A 23,859-nucleotide genomic window follows, 5' to 3' on the forward strand; every position below is an offset into this window, starting at 1 on the left:
GGAATTTTCCAATCACGGCAGTGTTACGAGGATGGCTAGGTGGAATCACTCTTCGTAGCTGTTTCTCAAAAGAGGTAAACACACAAATGGAAGTGAATGATCGGCCAAATGAATGGTGGAGGTGATGGATGACAACACGATCAAGGCTCTTATGGCTGATGAATTTGCGATCTCAAAAGGTTATTTACCGGTTCATTTTTTCCATGAGCTTGAACTCTGGGGGAAACTTTTGCTCACACTTTTCTATTTTTTAACGAGCATAGATTCAGTCATAAAACTGCTCGAATTTTGCGTTTATTTTTTAACGAGCATGAACTATATGCTAAAACTGCTCGATATACCAGTCATAAAAAGAACGCCTCCCGTAAGGACCAATTTTTATAGAGCTTATGCCTTACCACAGCTATGCTCACTTTTGGCAAATTTTACTTTTGCCCCACAGGCTTCTTTCATGCAAGTTTGGAAACGGCTAATCTTAAAACCAGATAAATAACCGCCCCTAGCTTGTACTCCAGAAGGTTTGCATGCCCCCAGGTATAGGATAGAATTTCGAGGCTGCCCCTCCTCTCCCCTACTTCTGCTTTTCTTTGGGTGTTCACAGTTACTTGTCATCTTGCCAATCTAATGCTAACGATACTTGTCTTCTCGTTATTCTAAGGGGTCTTACGCAGTACTCAGGCTTCCCGTCGGCCCACTTTTAACAAACAGCTATTTGTGACAATAGAAGAACACCACTCAAAGATAAAACATTGGTATTATTGAGGGAGGCTTGCCTCTTTCTTATTATTCCAAAGACGGTTCGATTTGCTGCCGCAAATCAATCTCTTTCTTCGGCGGTGTCTATCATTGGGTTGTCCAAAGATGGTTACCCTCTGTCACAATAATATAGTCTCCTACTTTGTAGGCTGCCCCTGCTTATCCTTCAAAACATATGTTTTAATGGGCGAGGCTTGAATTCAAAGATGGTTACTATTTGTTGCGATAAGGGAATTCCTACTTGGGCATTGCCCACTTTTTTAGACAAAGGTGAATGACTCTTTGGTCAAACACATAACTTTAACAAAAGATTATTATTCTAGAACAACCCCACTTCCTTCGGACGGGGTACGGACTAGTCATATTCTTCTGCGGAAATTCTTTCTTATGCCCGGGGTTTCTTCTGCCCGAAGCAGACCAGGGTGCATGCCCCCTGGGTCCTAGTCTTTCTTTCCGAATCACTCGCGCTCATCGGGAAGGAGGACCGGGGGTGGGGGCGAATCTTGAGTGAACAGACCATTTAGGAATGGTATTTGACTATTTGCGATGCGAGATCCCAGAAACGAAAGTTGGTCTACGAGCTTGACCACCCTTCCTTCGTGTGGAAAACACATTACTCTAAAGAGTGAGGAGACTATCGCTCCCATGCAATAAATATAGTCCCGCCCAAGGAGTAGGTTATAATCCAAAGGTCCTTGGACGACCATCACGTTCATCTCGACGGTCTTCCCTTTCAATGTAACAGGTACATTGGGGAGGATCCCTAATGGTCGACTGGTTCCTTTATCAAAACCTGAGAGATTTCTCAACTCAGGTAAAAGCGCTGGGGAACCCAGTGCTTTCCAAGCAATAGAGGAAAGGATACTCACAGATGCCCCTTCATCAATGATAGTACCAGCCATGATCATTCTATAGATCTGGACAATGATTCTGAATGGTGTACTGGCTGGTAACTGGGGTCTGCCTAGTTGATTCCAATCAAAGGATACAACCAGGTTGCTTGGTGGTGGGACCGAATATACGGCCGGATATGACTCTGATGATGTTCCTTCCTGCGATAAAGGAATGGGCGCATTGCCCTGATGCTCATCGGAGTCGGTGCTGATGAAAAGAACCTGGATGGTGTCATCCTTATTCTCTTCAGTGAGGGTGTCGCATGAAGACGACTCTTCGGCAACGGTGTCATTTGAAGACGGATCTTCAATGACGGAGTCATTGGACGATAGAACCTCTGAAGGAAGAACCGGGTCAACTGCCGTTTCGACCTTTAGACTTTCGTCTGGTCTGGATTCAGTAGGTTCATTCTCAATGACCGAAACTTCAGCTGACCACTTGAGCGGGCCAGCTGGATTTTCAACTATCGAGGGATTAGGCACGAGTTTTTGGTATCCAGGAGGAAGTCGTAACGGTGATACCGGACGATCTTCCAAAACTCTCTTTGCCTCATCTAAGAATGGACATTTGTGGATGGCATGATTGCCTTCACACAATAGACAGGGTGATCTTGGTCCCCTTCTTCGTCCTTCACTCTTGTTAGTTGACGGATTGCAATCAACTTGACAACCAGAGGTTGATGCTACCGGATTGTGCAACCTTGGGGACCAGTCCCTCAATATCCGAGGAATACAAGGACAATCACGATGGAAGTGGGTCCCTTTGCAAATGACACATGGCGATTTAGGCCCGGTCGGTGCAGTGTGTGGGTTTTTGTCAGTTTTATTCTGCTTGCCCCCAGTTGCCTTCGCCAGAGGCTCCTTCTGCTTCTTTTCTCTCTTCTTCTTTTCCTTCTTCTCCTTGGGAGGCTGACTTTTGCCAGCTCTACCTTGGGAAGATGAAGGATCAGAGGAAGTATCATAAGAAGTGGAAGGCTGGTGGGTAGTTCTAGATTGTTCTGACTGTTGATTCGACTGCTCAGGATTAGTGGCGATCTGGACTACATTGGTTGAAAAGAGCCATACAGGTAGGCCAATTGTCAATCCTGGAAGTGACAATGTAGCCATATGAGGCGCACCAACATCTCCCCAAGAGGAGAAGGGATTTGGACTTCCGCCAAGGTTACTTCCTTGGTTGGTGGGCTCCATACTTTTCAACTGAAAGATCAACGTGGGAATAATAGGTGATTATGTTCCGCTTAAAATAAATTTTATTAACGACGCTTTTAGACACAAACTTGCTTTTTCTTGTTTTAAGAGTCGAGAAAAAGCTAAAGATTACTCTAGTCGCCTTCGATGTTTTAACGAGCCCGAAGTGACAAATGCTCGGTTGGACTTTTTCAGTTATAGAGTTTGAAAAAGGCCAAAAGAAACTGCTCTGGAGATCTAGGCAGAGGGTGTGCCAAACCTTTCGCGAAACCACAGAATACGTTTTACGGTACGGGTGGTCGATCTTCGTGAATGCTGTGTTCACTGCATCGCGATCAGTAGGGCGGCCGACACGGTTTCCTAAGGATAAAGGATAAAAGCCTATAGGGGTCTCCCAATATACGCGACGGTACGCGGGAGCTCAAGTCCGTGTTAGTGCCACCGACTCTCAGGAGGAATCACCCACCTTCGTAGAGATCGACAGTCACTATGTTTAACGACGCCGGAACACGTCTCTACCTAGACCTCTAGATGTTTGCGTTAAATTCCAAAGCGTTGTTATGTAAATTGAGTTTATTTTAATGTTGATCTTTCTTAACAGTTTGCCTTTCAGGTTCGCCACGAGATGTATATATACAACTTCCTATATGCAATCTAAGAATGAGAAGCAAATATTTTCAATCTTTCAACTTTGAAAACCTTAATCTACTTGAGGGAAAAGAAAGACACAACTTTTTCCACAGATCAAAGAACACACACTAAAATGCACATCTTCCTAAATCGTCAAGCATACAGTCAAATGAAAAATGCACAATGCATGTATTTCTTTTCGTTATCCTTAATGTTGATGCTAGACAGAAAGGAAACTGTTGTATAATTTTGAATCTAATTTCAAGTAGAAATAAACAAGCTTGTCCAAAATCAAAAAGACACCTTATGATCGACTTGTTTAGACACTGGAAATGTATAGATTCAAACCATAAAATGAAAAACAAACAAACTCAAACAGCCATGAACAGTAATAAAACTAGCTCTTAAGATCACAAAGACACTTTTACAGTTCAGGATCTAAGAGGTCACAACTATACTGGTTCGCTTTTCACAATGGGAAACTGTAACTGAAACAAGAAATACTGAAAGAACATTCACAGTTTCATCACACAACTGAGGCGGAATAATGTCAAGGAGAAGTGGTTTACAGCAAGTACAATGACCAGCAAGCAATCAGCTAAAAATCAGTGAAAACAGGGCCAAGACACAATGGGAAAACTGAGCAAGACAATGGCTAACTGGACCAGCGCAGGCTCTGGTCTGTCAGTTTGACTCTCAGCGCAGTTCCCGAAGGGAGTACCTGCGCTGTAATGCAGACTGCCTGTGGACAGCCTGCTCTGGGACACGAGAGTTACGTCTACAAAGTTTTCCGGGTCATAAAAAGCTCAAAAATGCACTGTTTTTGCTGAAATAAAAAGCTATAGGTCAAGTACAGGCTAAGGGATGATCAAGAGGATGAAGATCTATCACAAAGAGTAAAGAGTCTTTTGTAGATTAGCTCTTTAAATCTTGAATTTGCTCAGCAAATGAGCAAGAGTAGCAGTCCCTCTACTTCGCTTTTGATATAGTCAAAAGCTTTTCGATTTGGTACTCTTTTCTTCAAGAAATGAATAGCAAAATACTACAAACACCAACAAGATACTAGGCTCCCCAGCGGAGTCGCCAGTTTGTTGTGGGGAAAAGTATCCGATGCGGATGACCCTATCCCTACTCTAAAGGTGACAGTCTTTAGCAACAACTGAAAGTAAAGTTTTGATGATTTCCTTTATGAAAGTACAGAGAGAATGAAGAAGGATTAACCAACCTGGTGTCTTTCGCTTAGTCGATCCTTGTCCTCTCTCTTTGTCTCTTGTTCCCAGCTCCTTGCTCTCTTTGCCGGTCCAGCTACACACCGATCCTGCACAAAACAAGAGAGGAAACTACAAGATACATGTACTCATAACTGATGCATGGATTAGAGTGAATCAAATATACATGTAAATACAATACATCAATGCAATACAAGTATATAGGAGAACATGCAAAACTTTATTGATAGAAGTAACAGGGTTCTGAGAAGGTTACAACCAATGATGGCTCCAATCCAGCAGCACCTCCCCAGCAGCAAGAACTCTCCTCTTCATCTCTAGTAAAACAATCACCCAATAGCTCTAACTGTAAACCAACAGCACCTCCTTGCTTTACACAAAATTCCAGCCTCCTTAGACCTCATAGAAGAGCTCTATATATAGGAGAGAAGAAGAGAGGATGAGTCAGCTTGAGACTGACATGAAGCTGCCTTGTGTCCTCTCCCTCTTCAGTTAATCTTCAGTTCTTGAGTCCACTTGGAGATCCTTGCTTACACATGGTGATCAAGTACCTCTTACTCATCACAGGGCGAATCTCATGAACCAAGTGTCAGTTTGGAAGCTTCCTGGGCAGTTGACACCTTGCAGGATGACTGTGCCACTTGGCCAATCTCGCCCAGCGCAGGTAGCCTTCATTAATTTTGACTTCCAGCGCAGGTACAAGGAGGGACAGTTGCATTCCAGCGCAGAAGCTCAATGGAGCAGCTGACATGATCCAAAATAAGCCTGTTTTGAAGTGTTTTCAGGTGGAGAACTGATTGGAAGTGCTGTTGTTTGATGACCTTGTTCTTTTAGGGGTAAGAACAACATGTTTAGGGACTGAGGATCCCTGTAATTAATGACATTTCATGCTCCATGTCGCGAGGCACAAAAATGTCTATAACAAATATATGCACTTAAGCTTGCAACTTTGAATTAGGTCACAAAATCAAATCCCATGTAAGTATGTCGATTGAAAAAGAAAGTTATCACATTAACATTTCATCAAGGTTAGTATCCACATCAGTTGTAAATCTACATATTCAACACACATTTAGTAATTAAAATAGAAATTTATATTTATCCATTTCTCCAACCCCAATTTTATTTCCAAAGATCTAATATTGAATTCCTTGTTTTAATTATCACTCTCTTACATAGCCCTACTTTTCTTCTTTAGGGCACATTCAGTTTGAGTGTTGAACATAGGCTGTATTTCCACTTCTGTAACGAAATATAAACCTTGTCCCAAAGGTCCAACATTAAACTTTTTCTCTGATATCACTATGTAACACTCCCTCCCATCCCCTTGTCCCAACTTGGGCTACAGGAAGTGTTACTTATTAATATAACCCGACCCCCAAGGTCTATTATGGAGATGGAGTTACAAAAGTCCTCATTTTTCAAGGCCCTGAGACTTCAAAACAAATGCCACCAATGCATTTATCTTATCAAGAGCTTTACAAAAATATAAATTTCATGTTAATTTGACTCCCATATTTAAAGTTATTCTCTTCTGAAGTTTAGCCAATCATATTAGGCCACATCCACATTAAGCTGCCATGTGGAAACCATGTGGCACTACCACTATAACATGGATCATGTCCATGTCTTCAATGTGTAGCAACGTGGCATCTTTTAGGGCCACGTGGCAATGTCACATCAACATAGGGTAGGGTGTAAGGACCACCGATTCCTTCTCTATTATGTTTTGTGACACTTCACCGCTACGTTTGGCTTTTCCCATTCTGGAATTCCAATGTTGTTTCAATATTCATCACTCCAATACCCCCGAATCCCCAGATTGGGTTATAATGTATCTGGGTATCTGAAAAGGTGTGTGCCCTTGCCACACCTGAATCCCTAGATCCTCAGATCTCCAACTTTGCTACAATGTAATCCAATATTAGATGTATTCAAGTAGTCATGTATATCCATAACCTCATTCACCTCTGGATCCCCCAGATCCCAGATGAGAAAACATCTAGATGGGAAAATTTGGTCTAGATAATCCTCATACTAAAGAACCACCCCATGTCATGCCCACCTAGAATCACTAGATATGAAAATAAACTCGATCAAAATATCCAAATGAGATGAAATATGGCCCATACAGAAACAAACTACACTTTGTCCACTTGAATGCCGAGATCACTGGATACAAAAATGAATAAGATGGGATATTAAACACTAGGTTATATTTAGGCTGATGTGCAAGTGAGCACTTCGAACTAACTCTAGATCCCAAATTTATGGATTACTCTAGCACAATAAAAACAAGGAATTTATGGAAATTTTAGGGATTTCTTAAGGCATGTGAGTAATAGTCCAAATGCCAAATTTCCTATAGGAGACAATACATGCCTTATCATTGGCCTCTAACAAGTGAAACAAATCTTCACATAACTCTTATGGATTTTATCAAGAAATTCCTATTATGGTGAATTTTAAGTAAACAAGTGGAATTACAATCCAAGAAATAGTAACAAGTAACTTGAAGAAATCTATAGTTTCTTGGAAATAATACTGAGAGGGGGGGTGAATCAGTATTATCTAGCAATTAATAAATCTTCCTTATTTGATCTTTGAATTATTTTTGCATGTCAGTACCATAAAATAATGAGCATGAACAAAGAAAACAGATAGTCACACCAAAGAACACAAGATGTAAGGTGGAAACCCAATGTGGGTGAAAACCACCTGCTGCAATATGTCTCTATCTTCTTTCAAATTAGATACTCCTTTTACAATGATTTTGTACTGGTGCAGTCCTTTACCAGTACGCAGGCTGCAACCTGCAGAGAGCTACAACTCTCTCTCGTTTTCCAGTCTCTCCTGGAAGGGAGCTACAACCCCCTACTTCTTTTCATAAAGCATCAAATGGTCACCAAGTACATATCAGTTACAGTCCACTACAGTTATCAGATCAGCAATAACAGAACTAACCCAGAACACCTTATCAAAAGAGAAATTCAATCAATCAGAACATCTTAATACAGAGACACAACTTTCCCTTCTATGACCTGCGTATAGACGCAGTTCACCTTCTGCTTTCCTGCGACCACCCGCAGAGATCCTTCTGCTGCGCTGTGTGCCTACACACTGTTCCTTCAACTGCTCTGCGTCCTGTTGCTTCAGGGACGCACCCAAAAACACTATCGCGCTGCGTCCTGTTGCTGCAGGGACGCACCCGAAGACACTATCGCGCCGCGTCCTGTTGCTTCAGGGATGCACCTGAACCTTGGTCGCCCTACGTCCCCACGCAGATCTCCAGATACTGAACTACGTCCCGGACGCACCTGAACTTCGTCTACCTTGCGTCCCCACGCAGGTATCCTCCTACTGCACTGCGTCCCGACGCACTTTCCTTTCATTGTACCTGCGTCCTTTCGGGTATGAATGATTTCAAGACTTTAAGTGTAACCCAAACAGTCAGATCTACAGATCTGATCTTGCGCCAAAGAGATCTCAGTCCTTCAGTAGATTCGCCTTTTAGATCTAGACTAGATCTCACCTCATAAGATATTCAACCAAAGACATGCTCAAACCAAATGATCTCCTTTGCTTTATATAGGCAAGTTCCTCCTCAAATCATGGAATAATACCACGAGCCGACACCATAATAACACAATACCGTTGGCTAGATACCAAGAGTAAAACACAAGAAACCCCTACGTGAGCTTTTCTCTTCCTTGAAATGTGTGCACTGGGTGGACGCACCTCCTGAATGGCTGGCCTGCGTCTCTGGACGCGGTCCCTGCAAGGTGTACCTGCGGGTACGCACCTTCTGAACTGATTTCCTGCGTCCTTCTTATTTTTCAATAAATTGAGAGCCTTGTCATGGGAGTTGCCATCAAGTACAACATCTGTAACATATATAGCCATTCCTGAAACATAATGCCAACAATCTCCCCCTTTGGACTTGATGGCAACCTCACAAACTTTGCTTCATTCTCCCCCTTTGACATCAAGGGCAAAGGGTATGCTCCCCCTAAGATCATGCTCCCCCTGAACCAGATCTGCAACAAAGAACCATAATCCTCCATGAAAGAGATAGAGACATATTGCAGCTATTTCCAAGATCTCCTTCTGACCATCCTCCATAATGCCAACAATGCATTATATGCTCCCCCTGAACCTGTACCATCAATCAGAAAGGTTCAATAATAAGATGATGCATCAACAACTCCCATCTTTTGCCTGAGGTATTCAAAAGTGTCCCTGGGCAATGGTTTGGTGAGAATATCAGCAACTTGTTCCTTAGAAGGAACATACTCCAACTTGACCTTCTGTTCAAGTACTTGTTCCCAGAGAAAATGGTACTTGATTGGTATGTGCTTGGTTTTTTAATGCATAACCGGATTCTTTGAGATGCTGATTGCACTTGTGTTATCACATAAGATGGGGATAGGTGGTGTACAAGTGATTTGAAAATCCTGCAAAGTCTGCATCATCCAAAGGAGTTGGGTGCAACAAGATGCAGCAGCAACATATTCCGCTTCAGCTGTAGACAAGGCAATCGAACTCTGTTTCTTGCTGAACCAAGATACCAGTCTGGAACCCATAAAGAACGCACCACCACTTGTGCTTTTCCTATCATCCACGCTTCCGGCCCAATCTGCATCTGTATAAGCATGAAGTGTAAGATCTGTATCTCTAGGATACCATAAGCCATAATTTTGAGTCCCTTGAAGATATTTGAAAATTCTCTTCACTGCCTGAAGATGAGTCTCCTTCGGATTTGCCTGAAATCTTCCAACTATTCCAACTGCATGCATGATATCCGGTCGGGTACCTGTCAAATAAAGTAAACTTCCAATCATAGATCTGTAGGTTGGTTGATGTACTGCTGCAGATTCATCATTTGCACTGAGACTACATCCTGTGACCATGGGTGTACATACTGGTTTTGCATCTTCCATGCCATATTTCTTCAAAATCTGTTTGAGATACCTGGTTTGAGATAAAAAGATTCCTCCTTCCTTTTGTTGGATTTGCAAACCAAGGAAATATGTCAGTTCTCCTAGCAAAGACATTTCAAATTCTTTCTGCATGACTGAGGCAAAGCTTTGACTCATAGCTTCTTCATTGCTGCCAAAAATAATGTCATCTACATACACAACAAGTATTAGCAATTTGTCATTTTCAACTTTTATATAAAGATTGCTATCTGCTGAACCTTTTGAAAAACCTTGTTGATGAAGATATTTGTCCAAGCGGTAGTACCAAGCCCTTGGAGCTTGTTTGAGACCATAGAGGGCCTTTTTCAATCTGCATACAAGGTTTGGATCATTTCCAAGAATGAACCCATCTGGCTGTTCAATGTATACTTCTTCTTCCAAGTCTCCATTCAGAAAGGCTGATTTCGCGTCCATTTGAAATACTTTGAAGTTTTGAAAACTTGAGAGAGCAAGGAACATTCGGATGGCCTCAAGTCTTGCAACAGGAGCAAAGGTTTCTTCAAAGTCTATTCCTTCTTGCTGCGCATATCCTTTACAAACAAGTCTGGCTTTGTTTCTAATTACTTCTCCATTTTCATTCAATTTATTTTTGAAGACCCATTTTGTTCCGATAACATTCTTATCCTTTGGTCTAGGAACCAGCTCCCAAGTGTTGTTCTTTTCGATTTGCTCAAGTTCTTCATCCATTGCTTTCACCCAACATTCATCTTTGCATGCCTCTTTCACATTTTGTGGTTCGGTGGAGGAGAGTAATGCCAAATAGATTGAGGCTTCTGCAACTGTTCTTCTAGTTTGTACACCTGCTTCTTTCTGCCCCACAATCTGAGATTCTGGATGATTCTTCTGAACATATCTGGATGGGGCTTTCTCTTCTATTCTTGTCTGCTCCTCTGGTTCTTCTTGAGGTTCTTCTTGAGATTCTTCTTCTTCATCATTCTGTCTTTGAGGGTAGCCTTCATCTTCTTCGATGTCTTCACGATGTACTTGCCTAGGAATGTATCCCTTCTCATCAACCACTACATCAATGCTGTCAACAATTCTGCCAAGTCTTTTATTGTAGCATTTGTATGCTTTGCTATATGGAGAATAACCAAGAAGAATGCCTTCATCTGCTCTAGGTTCAAGTTTGCCAAGCAGCTCATCAGTATTCTTGATATAGCATTTGCTCCCAAAGATTTTGAAGTGCTTTACCGAAGGAGTCCTACCATTCCAAAGCTCATGAGGAGTTTGAGTGCTGTTCACCCGGACATTCGTTTTGTTGAGAATAACAACCGCAGCATGTGCAGCTTCACCCCAGAAAGTAGCGGGAGTTCCTGATTCATCAAGCATAGCACGAGCCATTTGTTGGATTGTTCTGTTCATTCTTTCCACAACTCCATTTTGCTGGGGAGTTCTTGCTGTAGAGAATTCTCTTCTTATCCCATGTTCTTCACAGAAATCGAAAAATTCATTTGAAGTAAATTCCCCACCTCTATCAGATCTGAGGCACTTAATTTTGTGACCTGATTGATTTTCAACCAAGGCTTTGAAGGATTTGAATTTTTTGAATGCTTCATCTTTGTGCTTCATAAGTCCTAACTAGACAAACCTGGAGAAATCGTCAATGAATAATATCAAGTATTCTTCTCCTCGAGGTGTTCTTTTCCTGAAAGGACCGCATGTATCTGTATGTACTAGCTCAAGAGGCATGCTAGCTGATCCTTCTTTCTCTGGAAAGTTAGTTCTGGTTTGTTTTCCAAACTGACATGATTTGCATATGGTGTTGTCAGGAATTTTGATATCTGGAAGATCGCGAACTGCCTGATATTTGCATGCTTTCCTTATTTGTGAGAAGCTTAGATGTCCCAACCTTCGATTCCATAACCAGTGCTCTTCATCCTTGCTTAGATAGCATTGTTGTTGTCCTTCTTCAAATATGTACAGATTATTTGGAGTTCTTTTGCCTTTGAGCACTGTTTTACCTGTATCAAGATCACGAACAAGACATCCATTCGATCTGAATATAACCTCGGTTCTTTGATCACACATCTGACTGACACTTAGAAGATTATGCTTCAATCCATCAACATACAGAACATTTCCAGCCTTGACCTTTTCTTTTAACTGAGCAATGCCTTTTCCTTTTATAGTTGCAGGAGTATCATTTCCAAAAGAGACTTTCTTTCCCTTTTCTAGAGTAGAATAAGATTCAAGTTTTTCTTTATCACCTGTCATATGCTTCGAACATCCACTGTCAATGTACCATAGATTTTCCTGTCCCTCTGCATAAAAAGCTATCCCACATCTTTCTGTTTGAGGTTCCTTTATTCTCCATGTTTTGGTGCTTGAGGCTTGTTCCTTTTTCTGCTGAAACCTGCTCCTACATTCAGAGTCTTCATGACCAAAGTTATTGCAAATAGAACATTCAACTTCATTTTCAAGAACCGAAAAGTTGTTATAGGTCCTTTTTGTAATCCCTGTCATACTTCTTTGTTTTTGAGCTTCCCTAGTCATGATTGTTTTATATGCAACACATTGAGCTGCTTTGTGACCAAAGTTATGGCAAGAAAAGCATTGTCCATTGAAGAAACTTCTGCGGTTATCAAATCTACTGGCCAAATGATTGTAATTTCTATTGTCATCCATTCTTGAACCAAATTGAGAAGATTTTACCTGTGGCTAGTTGTAGCTTTTGTTCACCCTTAAGATGGATTGCCCCTGATAGTTTCTGTTTGTAATTCGTCCCTGCTTTACCTGATGATCTTCATTTTGCTTTTGCTCATTTCTTCTTGCTGCATCAAGATAACTTTTTGAGGTGGATGCTTGAGAAGTTTCTCCATTATAGCCCAGACCTGTCTTGTTTAGAGGAGATCGCTGCACATTGATAATCTCATCCAAAGTTTCAGATCCTTTGACAAACTTGAGATTAATAGCTTTTGTTTTCTCAATCTCTTTTCTAAGACCAACAATTTCACCTTCTAATTTTTCAAGATGTTTTTCCTTTTCATCAATTTGAAATTGTAGAGTATCAATGATCATGTTCTTTTCTTCTATACATCTCTTGAGTCTAGTAATTTCATCATAAAGGTTATCCACATCTACAGCATCCATATAATCATCATCTTCAAATGCCATTAACAACTTATATTCATTACCTTGTTCATCTTCATCATTGTTTGATAGACCATCACTATCTTCATGAGTGTAGTAGCTTTTCTTATTTGCGTTCTGTTTCTTGTTCCATCTAGCAGGTTCCTTTCCTTTATCCTTATAAGGGCATTTTGCAGCATAATGACCTACTCTTCCACAAGCAAAGCATTTAAAAGGTAACTTACCTCTGAACCTTCCAGAACCCCTTTGAAGATTTCTGACAAAGTTTGATTCTTCTTCCTCTTCTTCTGGGACGTGGTTTGCTTCATAATAATCTCCTTTGCCTGATGCCTTGAAAGCAGCTTCTCTTCTGTCTGAAGGACCTCCCTTTCTCATTTCATAAGCAGTTAGAATTCCATGTAGCTGAGACATAGTAAGAATTCGTAGATTTTCCTTTTCTTCTATAGCAGATACTTTAGATTCAAACTTGGGAGACAAAGATCTTAGAACCTTTTCAACCACTACAGCCTCTCTTATTTCTTCACCCAAATTTTTCATACAATTAACAATCTCATCTACCCGAAGAAAATAGTTAGCCACACTTTCATCATTATACATCTTGAGAGTCTCATACTGAATCCTGAGAGTTTGAAGTTTAGCACGCTTTACCTGTTCATCTCCTTCGTAGCTTGTGACAATTTTGTCCCATATTTCTTTTGCGGATTTGTAGTGCATTACCTTCATGAATTCCGTTTGGGATATACATCCTAACAGAGTACTGACTGCTTTTGCATTTGTTTCATACTTCTTTTTCTCAGCTGGATCTGTAGGAGTAGCTGAAGGAAAAGTATAGCCTGTTTCTACAATGTCCCAAACTTCTGTACCAAGAGATTGAAGATATGCAGTAACTCTTACCTTCCAATAATTGAAGTTTGTCTCATCAAAAACTGGTGGCCTGATTGATGCTTCTCTCTCGTAGTTGCTCATGATGAACGATCTACCTTCAAGCGATCAAGCTTTTCTGAAGGACCTGCTCTGATACCAATTGTTGGAAATAATACTGAGAGGGGGGGTGAATCAGTATTATCTAGCAATTAATAAATCTTCCTTATTTGATCTTTGAATTATTTTTGCATGTCAGTACCATAAAATAATGAGCATGAACAAAGAAAACAGATAGTCACACCAAAGAACACAAGATGTAAGGTGGAAACCCAATGTGGGTGAAAACCACCTGCTGCAATATGTCTCTATCTTCTTTCAAATTAGATACTCCTTTTACAATGATTTTGTACTGGTGCAGTCCTTTACCAGTACGCAGGCTGCAACCTGCAGAGAGCTACAACTCTCTCTCGTTTTCCAGTCTCTCCTGGAAGGGAGCTACAACCCCCTACTTCTTTTCATAAAGCATCAAATGGTCACCAAGTACATATCAGTTACAGTCCACTACAGTTATCAGATCAGCAATAACAGAACTAACCCAGAACACCTTATCAACAGAGAAATTCAATCAACAGAACATCTTAATACAGAGATGCAACTTTCCCTTCTGTGACCTGCGTATAGACGCAGTTCACCTTCTGCTTTCCTGCGACCACCCGCAGAGATCCTTCTGCTGTGCTGCGTGCCTACGCACTGTTCCTTCAACTGCTCTGCGTCCTGTTGCTTCAGGGACGCACCCAAAAACACTATCGCGCCGCGTCCTGTTGCTGCAGGGACGCACCCGAAGACACTATCGCGCCGCGTCCTGTTGCTTCAGGGACGCACCTGAACCTTGGTCGCCCTGCATCCCCACGCAGATCTCCAGATACTGAACTGCGTCCTGGACGCACCTGAACTTCATCTACCCTGCGTCCCCACGCAGGTATCCTCCTACTGCACTGCGTCCCGGCGCACTTTCCTTTCACTGTACCTACGTCCTTTCGGGTATGAATGATTTCAAGACTTTAAGTGTAACCCAAACAGTCAGATCTACAGATCTGATCTTGCGCCAAAGAGATCTCAGTCCTTCAGTAGATTCGCCTTTTATATCTAGACCAGATCTCACCTCATAAGATATTCAACCAAAGACATGCTCAAACCAAATGATCTCCTTTGCTTTATATAGGCAAGTTCCTCCTCAAATCATGGAATAATACCACGAGCCGACACCATAATAACACAATACCGTCGGCTAGATACCAAGAGTAAAACACAAGAAACCCCTACGTGAGCTTTTCTCTGCCTTGAAATGTGTGCACTGGGTGGACGCACCTCCTGAATGGTTGGCCTGCATCTCTGGACGCGGTCCCTGCAAGGTGTACCTGCGAGTACGCACCTTCTGAACTGATTTCCTGCGTCCTTCTTATTTTTCAATAAATTGAGAGCCTTGTCATGGGAGTTGCCATCAAGTACAACATCTGTAACATATATAGCCATTCCTGAAACATAATGCCAACATAGTTTACATGACTTTCACAAGATTGGAACCTAACAATATAACCATGTGGACACTCAGCCCCAAGCATACAAATAACTTATAAATCATGAACAAGGTAGAAACCCCATGGTGCTACTAGTTAGTGAATCCACAATATTCAAGATAGCTAGTAGTGAATGTAATAAAAACTTTCAAGCACCCATACATAAATATTCATAATCATTGTAACATTCATTCATAGAACTAGGCTTTCACAACCTGAAGTCCAAATGTGTACGATTTTATAATTATCTAAATATATTGAAATGGTTGGAAATTGAAGGAGGGACTTCAACTCTCCACCCAACCATAGGCCATCTATATTGCAATCCTTCTTGTAGCTAACCACCCCTGAGCCAGATCCAAAATTTTTAGGATATTCACGATCAAGGGAAATTTCACATGAATGCTTAGTTAAAAACATCTACATTGAGTTTCGATGTGGAAACCACGTGGCACTTCCACACCCACATGGCTTGTCTCCATGTCATTAGTGTTCAACCACATGGCCCCTTTTAGGGCCAGATGGAAATGCCACATCAACATAGGGTGTAAGGACCACCAAATCCTTCTCTACTATGTTTTGTGACACTTCACCACTATGTTTGGCTTGTGCCCATTTAGGCATTCCAACGTTATTTCAATCTTCATCACTCGAAGACCTTCGAATCCCTAGATCAAATACTTGTTGGAATGTAACACAGAACTTGAATGAAATTTGACCCACCACATGCTATTCAAGCTATGGTGTATCTCGGTCTTCGAAGAGGTGTGTGCCCTTGCCACACCTGAGTCCCTAGATGCTCAGATCTCCAGCTTTTCTATAACGTAATCCAACCTCATATGCATTCGATTAGTCTTGTATATCAATAACCCCATTCACCTATGGATCCCCAAGATCCTAGATGCGACAACATCTAGATAGAGAAGTTTGGTCCAAATGAGATTAGATCCTCATACAAAAGAACCACCCCATGTTAGGCCCACCCAGAATCACTAGATATGAAAATACACTTGATCAAAAGATCCAACCGAGATGGAATTTGGCCCATATGCAAAGGAATTTCTCTTTCTCCACCTAAATTATTGGAACACCAGATAAAAAAATGACTAAGGTGGGATATTCAACCCTCTATGATATTTGGGTTGATGTGCAAGTGAGCACTCCAGGTTAGCTCTGGACTCTAATTTTATGGGCTACTATAACGCAATAGAAATAAGGAATTTTTGGAAATTTCAGGGATTTCTTAAGGCATGGGGGTAATAGTCCAAATGCCAAATTTCCTGTAGGAGATGACACATGCATGATCATTGGCCTCTAACAGGTGAAACAAGTATTCACATAACTCTTATGGAGTTTAACATGAAAAACCTGTTATGATGAATTTAGAGTAGAAAAGTGGAATTACAATCCAAGCAATAGTAAAAAGTAAATTGAAGAAATCTGTATCTTACACGACTTTCACAATATTTGAACCTAAAAGTACAACCATGTTGACACTCAACCCCAAGCATACCAATAACTTATAAATAATGAACAAGGTAGTAGCTCCTTGGTGCTACTAGTTAGTGAATCCACAATATTCAAGATAACTAGCAATGAATGTAATAACAACTTTCAATCACCCATACATAAATATGCATAATCATTGTAGCATTCATTCATAGAACAAGGCTCTCACAACTTACAATCCAAATATGTACAACATTATAACTATATGAATATATTGAAATGACTAGCGATTGAAGGAGGGACTTCAACTCTCCACCCAACATTAGTCCAGCTACACTGCAATCTCTCTTGTAGCTGACCACCCCCAAGCCATATCTAGAGTTTAAGGAGATTCTTGCTCAATGGAAATTTCACGTGAAGGCTTAGTCAAACACTCAAGGGATGGATTCCATTATCCAGGTGGTTTATCAACTACTCTCTGGAAGTAAGCACCATAGTGACTCTCTTATTCTCTTTAATTTCAATCATAGGGATTCACCCAAGGCCCAACTAGAGTATTGCTCAGTTCTAGGAGACTAAATCAACTATCTAGGTGGTTTATTAGTCGTATTCTCATAGAATACATTGTAGGGGCCTATATTCCACTATCTAGGTGGTCAAACTCTTATATCAAAAACCAAAGTGGCTCATATTATCCTATCAAGTGGTTTATCAACCATATGGCAAGGAATTGAGCGATTTTATTATCTTATTTAGCAAGAACTAAGTGGTTTACTATCTTTCTTAACAAGAACTTACTATTTTATCATCTTGTTCAACAAGCACTAAGTGGTACAATTCTCCATTCATCCTCCCGCTAGACATTTAGGCTCACACACATTGTCTAGGGCCTTCTTCGTCGCAAGATAGAGAAGGACACCCCAAATCATTGAGAACTAGCTCAAAGATAGTTCAAATCAATCTTCTTTGCTGCTTCTAGGTCTTTCTCCTCTCCCACACACTTTTCCTTTTTGTTTTCCACTATATGATCTTGTCTGCATCTTCTATTCACATCCATGTGCTCCCTTCTCTATTGTCTCTTGTCTATTTTGTCGTCTTCCATTACCACCATTGACCCTTCTAACTTTTTCCTCTTGAGACAGATTCTCACTATCTCGGTCCATGAGTAGCGAATATAAACGGGAATTGTCCTGCACCCATAGTGGTCATCACGAAACTTCAATGCTTGTTTGTGCAAGCAACACCATAATAAGGGTGATATGTAATAGAAATAAATGAGGTGGGTGTGGGTTGCTCATAACACTCCACCAATAGTGCCAACAATCTCTATAACCTTCTTATCAGAATTTTGGATTCATGTCCTTTCCTTCAATCGATTGTATATTGGTTTTTAATTAGTTTTACGTACGTCCCAAAAATTCACATAAGGAAATCTATAATTACATTGTGTAGCGAAAATGGTAGCTATATTGGCCCTCTACACACACATCGAAGCTTGGGTAGGTGGAATTTAATCACACTATAATCTACATGGAGTACACATAGGTTTTAACAAAAGATATACATGGTTTTATGCCTTTTTGATCACCATTTCCTCCCAAATTGTCTTATGATTATAAGCTTCCCTCATTTCCTCACTCATCCATAATGGTGCTCAACATGGTTGCTAGGTTCACTTGCATAAAGGAGCACGATCCCTTGACTCACCCTCCACTTCCCTTGGTATTATGGGTAAACAAAATCATCAGCCCACTCTGGTATATTTTCTTGTTTTGGCTTTCTTCTTAGTCTCTTTTTCTCTAGTCTAAGACAATCATCCTACCTTCTTAGTCTCTTCCTTCCTATTCCTTCAATGGGTCGATAGTCTTAGTCAACTCCTCACATTTACTTTCCATCCATTTCTATGAAAAGATGGTCTATTTCTTGTACTTATATATCCCCTTACACTTAAGAGCATTAACTTGTCATCCTAGTGTCTTCCATCCTAGTGATTTAGAGGTCAATTGTCTTTATTGGATTCGTGTGTTCACCTTGCACCTATATCTATGAAAGTCTAGTTTCTTCCTCAATCCTTGGTGCTTATTCCCCTTTGGTTGCACTACCTCTTGATTCTTGCTATGTGTTTTCTTCCAACCATTCCTTGTATTAGAAATGGTAAGGGTAATTGTGGTTGACATGTGCATCAAGTCATTCATGAATTTCGGTGCAATTGAATGAAAATAATTCAATAGAAAACTACTGGGAATAGAATTGCAAGGATGAAAGAAATATCACCAAAACAAATCCAAACTGGACCAATAATTCTTTAAGGATGATCGAGCAAAACATTGGACAATGGGTGTTTGATACTAGTACTAATCAAGGTCGGTAGAACAAATATCTCCAAATAATTGATCTTTACTAGCAAGTAAAGACATTTATAAGAAAGGTGTTCGTGAAGACAAGTGAAGCTCAACTAAAGAATCTACTTTGCATTGATGCCCTCCAACTATAATTAAAAGAGCGAACAACAAGATGTCTTTGCTAGCTCAAAAAATGCAAACATGTACTTCGAAGACTTTGAGGAAGAAACAAAGAATTCAAAAACAATTCAATAAATTTTCCTTAACTCAATAGGTTCATATTTAAGTTCTTTTGTTTTATTTCCATTGAATAATAAATTTACCAATTAAACTAGATATAAATATAACCTTATTAATAGTTTTCCTCCTAATAAAAAAAATTATAAACTTATTTTACTGCATTATTTTTTACAATTTAATAATATGGACAAAACTTATACCCCATTATCACCTTCTACTGCTTCTCCCGTCTCATACGACCTATCGCTATTCTCGAAAGCTAACTCGCCTACCCCCATCGAATCCCTTGGCGGTATGGATATTGGATTTATGGGTGACGCCTTGATGTTATATACGAATTCACATTTCCATGAAGTTGTTCTTAATCATGGGCTGGCGAGGACCGGTAGGGGCTCCACCATAAGGACCTTTAGGTGCTCGACCATAAGGTCCGTCAGGGGCTCGACTGTTAAGGATGCGTAAGCAGGCTCGACTGTTAAGGAGAGGACCTTTAGGTGCTCGACCATAAGGGAGAGGAGAGGGAGAGGGAGAGGAACAGAAACCCGGTGCTTATGGATGATGATTTCATGTAGCACTCAGGGGGGCCAAAACAAATGGGCTAGAGTGGAGCATAGCATCCTAAACACCTTCTATCAATAAGAGTGAGTGAAGCATGGTTGCTCACAATATCCCCGACACTCATTCATTGGCCTCGACATTGATTAGTTGGAGTCCGTACTCCGTGATCCGGCAGGGTCAGACAGTGAGTTTGATCTTCATTCATTTTAGTCTTCCCATATTGTTTGTTCTTGGCTCTTATTATGGGGTTCTTTCTTATGTGACACGCCGGCTCCAGCTTCAAAATAGACATACTGAGGTCGTTTTTTGAGCCCTAATCGAGGGTCAACCGGGTGGGAAGACCAAGGGCCTTCTACGTCCCAGCCTGAGCTTATTTGATCCGTTGAATAGGTAGCCGTTGAGAGGCCCTCCTGACCAGGGAGTTTATTGGAAACATACTGCGCCTGTTGGATGTCGCGTTTTCCTCTCCCTTATGGTCGAGCCCCTACCAAGAAGATGAAAGGAGAGGTTCACTTGGCATCATTCACGGGTCATAATTTTCATGCACGATTAGAAGCAAGCAGTCCAAATCTTCAAATCATTCATTCTCCAACATATCATTTTGTGCGGCTCATACAAACTCCGTTTACCTACCCGGTCTAGCTTCCATCCCTATCGGTCTCGAGGTCGGAACCTCAACAATCGATTTCTCTCTCCTTCGATTTATGCCAGCGAAGGTTCCAAAAAAGGGATAAGATTCTTAGAGCTGAGGGACCATGATCATAAAGTGAAAAGCACGTGGTAACCAAATCGAATGAAAAGTACAGCCTATCTCGATTAGCTGATCGAAAGCTAGCGCATCATGTTCTCGAGTCGCCAGGTGTTTATTCTCCCAACTCTGCCCACCAAATTCGATATATCTATCTTGTTACTAGTTGGATCGGAGCCGACACAAGGAATTGGTCGACGAAGCCAACAAGCAAGGGACTAAGCGCTAGTTGAGCTAGGAGTTTCCAGCGCTAAGTCCTTTCCTTCGGGAAGTCATTCCAGGCAATAAAGCCAATCAGGGAGGAAAGCAAGTCAGTCAATCCGATGAATCGCTTTCAGTCTCTCTTTTGCTTGACTAGGAGCTCTCCTGATAGTTGACAAAACTTATACCCCATTATCACTGATTTGGTTTTCCAATCATAAAATACATGAGCATAAGACAAAGGCTAGAAGTTTTGGTTTGTGGTTTGTATTGGTTAACGGAGAAGTGTACTTTTTATAAATAATAAGAAACAAAAATAAAAACTATGAAATATAGAGGTTATTTTTTTAAGGAAATAACAAAATGTATGGGAAATAAATATAAATTATAAACATAAATATATTATTTATATATTTATAATTATAAAAGAATTTTAAAGAGTAGTTAAAAAGATAAAATAGTTTTGATTAAATTATAATTGGATCAAAATTAAAATAGTTATATAAATTAAATGATTGATAAATGTTGATAGATATTAATCCATATTAAATATGGAAATATTTATTTGATAAAATTTATATTAAAATTTTATCTAAATCATAAATTTATTTTAAATTATTATTATTATTATTATTATTATTATTAATTATAAGAAAGATATAATATATGAGTTAAACATACACACACACACACACACACACACACACACACATATATATATATATATATATATAGTCTCACTGGTTAGTTCAACTATATAAAATCAAATTTGAAGTTCTTTGTTGTTGTTGTTACTTGTTGCTAATCACGGGTTTGCCCATAATTAATATTGATGATTTACTATCCAGGGACATGAAATATGAGGAGTACTAAAGTACTCATGGTTTCCGTGCTTTCATTCCAAACTATATGTGTGTGTGTGTGTACCTTCCTTCTTGCTTTTTAATTTAATTAAAAATAAATTAAAAAATTGTTATGTTCAAGTGTTTTAAATTTGATTTCCATTTGGTTTTAATATACCTTTGGACTCGACTCTTATTATTATTTTACAATCCAAAGGTATATTAAAACCAAATGGAAATAAAAGTTGACACACTTGAATAAGACAAATTTTTAATTAAATTAAAAAGCGACAAAGAAGGTAGACCTTAATTTTTTTATTATTAATTTTTTCTCATTGATATGTAGTGAAACTCAAATTCACTTAATAATTATTAATAATTAAGTTAAACTAAATTAAAATTTTCAAAAGTCTTATTCCAAAATAAACCTGTCTTAATTATTTAAATTATCTAAATTAAAATTTTCAAAAATCCTATTCCAAAATAAGCGCGTCTTAATTATTTAAATTATTTATTATTTTTTCTGATTGCAATTCCATAAATATCATATATAATCCAATAAACAACAAAGAAGTGAAGTATTTGTTGTTCTATCAGATTCTAAAATATTTCCTAGATCTACAATCAAGAGATCAAGATAAATAGATAAATAAACTAAACACCTTTTCATGTCAAAATTTTTGGAATTATGCAAACCACTCAGAAAGTTCAAAAACTGAAATAATAAAAGATAGGTGTTATGTAGATTTGAGATTTCACAAACTATTTTAGACTAAACCCATATACGACATTAAAAAGTGACACCCTAACACAGACAAATAAGTGCAGACAAACAATGGTCAATGAAAAGTGAAATTTCCATAAAAAATAAATGATTCTACGTTAAGCTCTCTTGTAACAAGTTAAAAATGTGAAACACTGAAGACGTATAGTCATCCCATCGACATAGAAGAAAGGTTGACCAAGCCTAACCCATTGCTAGATCATTTAATCATCCATAAAATAATCCATCAGGTCACTGGGGAAGTTGATTTAGCAAAATTAGGAGTAGGTAGGGCAACAATTTTTTGAGGGTTCAGGGTTTCTAGTAGATATCTGTTGTCAAAGAAAAAGCCATGGAGAGAGGGGAAGAGGAGCTCCAGTTACTTGGCGTTGAGGAAGAGGCCTTTGATACCCTTCTCTTCTGCTCCTGCCATGCCCTAGTGCGCACTCTCGCTTTCATTCTGCTTCTCCCTCTGGCTTTTGAAAATTTGGTGCTATGCCTAATGCCCAACCCTCTTGTGCTTTATAAATCCAATCACAACTTCTTCTATAGATCACTAAACCAGTCGAGTCAGTAACCTTGCAATCGAGGGGCTCTCAATGACTCTAGATGGCGAATGAAGTTTATGAATTTTGGATGTTTTCCACTGTGGCGGTGATGTACACGACGACCTCATCCACACGACCAACAAAGATTCCTTTGCGAACACTTGGACAGCTGTTACCAGGTTTTGGAAGCGCCTGGAAACAACTCTCCTATGGTTTTTTACAATTGTCTTAGCCCATACCATGATCTGCATATTGGCCTTCATCCTGGTTATGTGCAGCATGGGATTCGATAAATATGTGAATTCAAGAGAGTTTCTTTTCAATTCAATTCCAATACTTGCCTTCTTCTTCTTTGTCCTTGTGTATATAAACATGATTGCGTACCTATTCAACGTTACATCTGTGTTGCAGGAGCATTATTATAGCCCAGCTGCTATGCGAAAGATGTTATGTGGAAGAAGAGGTGCATCATCAAGTGAAAGAAGACAACCGTCTTGTCGCTCTCTATTCTTTACTTCGTATTTAGCCAAAACACTGGAATTTTTGGTATGCAGTGGCCAAGCTAGAGAGTCTCGGGGGGGCATGGATAGTGACGAGGGTGGTGTGCGGGACATTCCTTGGTGGGTTTCTCTGCTTGGTTATGTTTTGGGGCCTGGTGATGTATACCGAGTTGTAATTTGTGGGGAAATGGTACTGGCACTCTGAACAAATATTTTTTCGGAGTATAGTCTTGACGATGTGGTCCAACAATGGTTGGGTGGGGAGGTTAAGTCTCTATAGATTATGTGGTCTAATCTGGGACAAGGCTATGTATATGTGAGAGCTGCTCCAGTACGATATCTTTAATTGGAAACAAATAATCATACAAGACTATGTATACCTTGAGAGATGCTCCAAATATCTTCAATTGTTAAAAATTATCACTTTAAAATTTCATCAAGGTTAGTATCCACATCAGTTGT

At 39.9% G+C, this 23,859-nt stretch overlaps 1 pseudogene; it reads left to right on the top strand.

Annotated features, from left to right (window-relative positions):
• Positions 1–23,573, top strand: part of LOC149219184 (uncharacterized) — a 63,424-nt pseudogene extending 39,851 nt beyond the window's left edge.
• Positions 23,574–23,859: the final 286 nt, after the last annotated feature.

Source organism: Pinus tabuliformis, chromosome Q, assembly GCF_031772625.1.
Source record: "Pinus tabuliformis cultivar Carrire ecotype Pingquan chromosome Q, CPIR1, whole genome shotgun sequence".
In the NCBI taxonomy this organism is placed as follows: domain Eukaryota; kingdom Viridiplantae; phylum Streptophyta; class Pinopsida; order Pinales; family Pinaceae; genus Pinus; species Pinus tabuliformis.